The following is a 5,713-nucleotide window of genomic DNA, read 5'->3' as shown; positions in this document are numbered from 1 at the left end:
CCATTCACGGGAAAAAGGGAAACCAAAATCCTCGCACGATGATCTCGACGAATCCCAGCGGAGGGTGAAAATCATTTCCTGACGCCCCCCGACGCCTCCTCCTTTCCCCGCCGAAAGGGCAACCCACCCCAGGACATTGGGGAGACCCCCGGGCAAACCCCCCCCCCCCTCCTCCTCCCCACCGTCCTCGCATTATTGACTCCCCTTTTTAAAAATTTTGATTTCTATTTTATTAAAATGGGTTTTGGGGGGAAAAACAAGAAATATACAAAAACCTCTATGGCCATGATATTCTTTCGTTAAAACTGAAGAGTAAAACTTGCCCCCTTTTTCCCCTTTCCCTCAAAGTAACGTATACATTTTTCATTAGGGTACCTCCGGTAGACCCAGAACAGATACAGCGAATTGGGAATTTTAAAAGGGTGGGGGTTTTGGGGTAAAAAACCCAAATGGAAAAAACCATGTTCCCCCATATCCCGAAAGATGATGACGATATCATAATTTTGGGGGAAAAAGTAAAACACCCCCTTCGTTCTCCTCCTCCTCCCCCTACTTCCACTGTTTTGTAATGTTTTCTTATTATCATCACCATTATTATTCTATTATTCCCTTTTTGATGTTGTTGTTGTTTTTTTTTGTTGCTCTTGTTGTTTTTATTATTGTTTTTTCTTCTTCTTTTTTTCTTCTTCCCTTTTTATTATTATTATTAGTATTATTATTATCATAATTAAGATTTTCATTACATTATTATTATTTTATCATTTTATTATTATTATTATTTATTATAATATTATTACTGCTAAACTACTACTGCTACTACTGTTTTTTTATTTTATTATTATTTTATTATTATTAAATTTTTATTAAATTTTTATTTTGTTATTTTTTGCTGTTGTTGTTGGGTTTTCGGGTTTTTGCTGCTGCTGCTGTTGTTTTTTGTTTTGTTGTTGTTATATTTGTTATTAAACATTCTTCTTTTTATTTTAATTTTCACATGATTTCTATCATTTCATAAAAAATTATTTTTTAATTATTATTTTATTTTTTTGCTCTTATCATCATCAGTTTTTTCTTTTTTTCATCTCTTTTTTCTAAATAAACTCGTCATTATCTTATTACTATTATTATTATTTTATTATTTTTATTTTTATTTTTTATTATTATTATTACTGTTCAATTATTGCTGCTATTTTATTATTTCTGGGGCTGTTGTTGTTGTTGTTTTCTAAATTTTTATTTTCATTTATTATTTATTTATTATCATTAAATTTTTATTATTGTTTTTTATTATCCTTATTTTTTATTATTAAATTTTTATTTTTATTATTATTATTATTATCATTATTATTATTTTTATTTAAATTTATTTGTTATTATCATTATTATCACATTATGTTTATCCCTTAAACATCATTATTATTATATCTTTATTATCATTTTTAATTTTTCACTAAAAAAACATTATTATTTTTTTTTTATTATCTTATAAATCTTATTTTATAATTTTTTTATCATTTTACCATTCTCATATGGCCTAAAAGTAATTGGAAACTTTACAAAAAATAAACGCAAATTCCTTTTTTTACAATAATCATGTAATATGGGCAAAACCCAAAACAAAAAACATAGATTCCCGTTCTACAATTTAAATTTGATACAGTTAAATCTGTCACCCGGGTAGATAAGTAATAGATATTAAATTTAAACTCCTCATTGGGGCTGTGACCTGTTTTTTAAAACCCGACCCCTGGCTATTCTTAATTTTTTCTCTGCATTTTAAACATTTTGACTAAAACCGTCATATTTGACACCAAAGGGAACATGACTTCATTTTTATCTGTGTTTTCAGCCAAAAATGATACCAAATTAGTTTTTCAAATCTCTACACTGATCAGTAGGGGCAGAGCCCATTCGTTCGGGCCCGATTTTTGTAAAATTTCACTTTATCAAGTGAGTGTCAGAGCCCATTCCGTACGCCAGATATTTTGTAAATTTATTAATTTTACTGGTCGCAAGACACAGTCCCAAAACGGACAAAACCAAAAAAATTATAAAATTTATTTTGTGAAGTCATTCGGACACCAGAGAGAACCCTATAACCCCTTTCTATAATTTGACAGTCACCGCGGTCAGGTTGATAGCATAAACCGGGAAACACGATTTTAAATTTTACAAAGGGAAGAATTTTTTGGGTAGACCTACCAGATCAAATATCACTGTACATTTCTTGGGGGAAAATCAGATGGTCTGAGCACAGGATGCAGGTAAAGGGGCGATAATGTAGTGTGAATAAAAAATTTTAAAGGGTGCTTTTAGGTGTCGCTGGTTTACAGATAAGGGTTACCAGGGGGGGGAAGGGGAAGGTATAAGGGAAAGGGAGGGAAGGGGGGGTATGGAGGGGGAGGAGGGGAAAGGGGGGGGGTTGGAGAAAAGGGGGGGAAAGAGGGTATGGAGGGAGGGGGAAGGGGGGAAATTATGGAAGGAGAGAGAGGAAGGAGGGTTTAAAAAGGGGGGGGGGGAGGCGAAGAAAGCGAAAGGGGGGAAGGGAAAGGAAAGGGGATGAATTTAGTGTGGGGCCCGTTATAGTAGGAGGAAAAAATGGGAGGAAAAAGAAGGAGAAGGGAAAAGGGAAGGGGGGGGAAAGGGGTAGATTCAGTGGAGGAAAAATAGTGATGAAAAGAAAGGGGAGAAAGAAAAAAGAAGGAAGGGATGGGGGCGAGATGGATTTGGGGGAGGAAATAGTGTTTTAAAAGGGGGGGTGGGGAAAGGGGGGAGGGAGGGGGGGGGAGGGGGAAGGGAGGTGGGCGAAGGGGGGGAAATTTTTTAAATTTGGGGAAAATAATGAAGGGGGAAAAAAGAGCAGGGGGGGGGTTTTGAGAAAGTAAAGGAAAACGATATAGAAGGGTTTTTTTCCCAAAAATAAACTGGGCCCACCTCCCACACCCAGCCCCCCCCTTTTTCTGTCAAAAAAATCTGTTCACTCGAAAGAAGGGGTTTAAAATTCAATTCGCTCTTTTTCTCTTCAAATATGAAATATCAGTCCTCAATGACACACACTCCCTGGAAGAATTGCTGAAATAACTACTTTTATTTTTTTTAAAAAAAGGGGCAGGGGGTTTTCCTTTTTAAAAAAAACTTAGGGCTATAACATTATTTCAAAAAAAATAGTCTTTACATTATCTTTAAAAAAAAAACTAAGAGCCTGCCCCCCTTTTTAAAAAAATAACTTTTGAATTTTAAAATTTTCTCAAAACAAAATTAGGAATCTTGATTATTCCAGAAAAAAAAACTAGGAATGTCGCTATATCTTAAAACCCGTTTTTTATACTTATACAGAAAAACCCGATAACAAAAAAAGCAAAAACCTTTTCTTAACACCAAAGAAATTTTTCAATAATTCTCTTGTGGTTGACTCAGCCCCGAACGGTCCTTTTCAAACTTGCAAAAATGATAATTGTAAAAAATTTTCGAAGTTGGGGAATAATAAAGGATATTTATAGTAAAAGGTAGTATTTATACTAATGATAATAGAAAAAATAGTAAAGGTAATAAGGGTGGTGGGTGATGATGATAATAATGATCATGATATACGTAACAATAAAGATAACTATAGTAATATCTATATGATAATAAGGGGGATAATGATAACCCCTGATAATGATAAAGTAAAAACAATGATAATGATGCTTTGAAATAACCCGTTTTTAATATGATAATAACAACAAAAACAACAGTTTTTAAAAAAAAATAATATCAATAATATTTAATAATTACAAAAAAGGGTTAAAGAAGATACTAAAGATGAAAAAAATAATAAAAACATAATTAATGATTTCTAATACTAATAAAAGGGAAAGATAATTATGAAATAATAAAATAATAATAATATCAAACACAACAAAACCAAAAACCCTAATAATAAAATAATGAAAACCCAAAAACAACACAACCCAAAAACAAAAAAAATTATAAAAAAAAATAATAAAAAAAAAAATCATGATGAAAATGATATGTGATGAGGATGTAAAGATTTATGGGGGGGATTATGGGGATGAAAATAAAATGAAGAAATTTTGATGATGATGATGATGATGAGATGATGAGATGATGATATGATGATGATGAGGGTGTGATGATGATAAAAATAATTTTCCCAAAAAAAAAAAGGGGGATGATGATAATAATAATGATAATGAAAAATAATAAAAATTTAAAAAAATAATAAAAATAAAAATATAAACAATAATAAAAAAAAAAATAATGATGATGAGGGTATAATGTTTATGATGATAATAAAAATAAGATTATAGCAAAAATAAAAATAATAAAAGCTACAATAATAATGATAATAAAAAAAATGATGTAATGATAATAATAAAACAATAACAAAAACCCTCGAAAAACAAAACAACAACAACAATAAAAATAATAATAATAATATAATATAAATAATAATAATATTAATAATATAATACATAATAATAAAAAAAATAAAAATAAAAAAAATAATAAAAAATAATAAAATTCAAAATTTTTTAAAATGATAAATAATAAAAAATGATAATGATAATAATATTTTTAATAAAAAATAATAATAGTAAAAAATAATAATAATAGTAATAATATAATAATATAAGTAATTATTTATCATTATTGTTATTTTTTATTATTTTTATTATTATTATTATTATTTTAGTAGTAGTAGTAGTAAGTAGTAGTAGTAATTAAAAGTAAAATCATAATAATAAAAAAATATAAAAAATAATAAATAATAATTAATGATAATAATAATATAATAAAAATAAAAAAAATTTAAAAATAATAATAATATTAATAATAATGATAATAAAAAGATAATAAAAATAAAATTAAGTAATACATTATTTTTGTTATTATTATTATTATTATTATTATTTTTTATTATTATTATTTTTTAGTAATATAAATTTTTAATAATGAATAATGGTTTAAAACTAATAAAAAATAATAATAATAAAATAATAATATTTAATTAATTTACAATTAATTTAAAAATAATTTAAAACAATAATAAAAATGAAAAATAAAAAAATAAACATAATAAAAATAATAATGATAAAAAGATAATAATAAAACAAAATAATATAAAAATAACAAAAATGATAATAATAGAAAATAAAACCCCAAAAATAATTTAATAATTTAAAAAATAAATAATAATAAATAATAAATAATAATAATAGATAATGTAATAAAAATAATAATAATAATAAAAACAAATTTTAATAATAATAAAAATATAATGTAATAATAAAAATAAAAAATAAAAACGATAAAATAATGATAATAATGTGAATAATAACAATAACAGCAATAAATGTAATAATCAAAAGCGACATAAAGGCAACTTTTTCCCACGCAAGGGGTACGGGACACCTTTTGGCAAACCGGGTTTTTAAGGGCAGTGCTGGCAAAAGGGTAGTGGATTTTCGTTAAATGCATATATCAGTGTATCTGACAATTTGGTATATACATATTTTCCTATATATGGCGGATGTCCAGTGCAATTAAACAAATTCATTTCTCTTCGGTTGATGGAACTGCGCCATTAAAAAAAAAGAAAAAAAGAGAAAAAAAATCACTTAGTGAACTGTTCAACAATATGATGTTGATAAAGGATATGGGTTGAAAAAATATAATCTAATAAAATTAATTTTTAATGATAATGATAATA

The sequence above is a fragment of the Penaeus monodon genome, chromosome 4, assembly GCF_015228065.2.
Source record: "Penaeus monodon isolate SGIC_2016 chromosome 4, NSTDA_Pmon_1, whole genome shotgun sequence".
In the NCBI taxonomy this organism is placed as follows: domain Eukaryota; kingdom Metazoa; phylum Arthropoda; class Malacostraca; order Decapoda; family Penaeidae; genus Penaeus; species Penaeus monodon.
The sequence above is the reverse complement of the archived record's forward strand: the minus strand, read 5'-3'. Positions refer to the sequence as shown.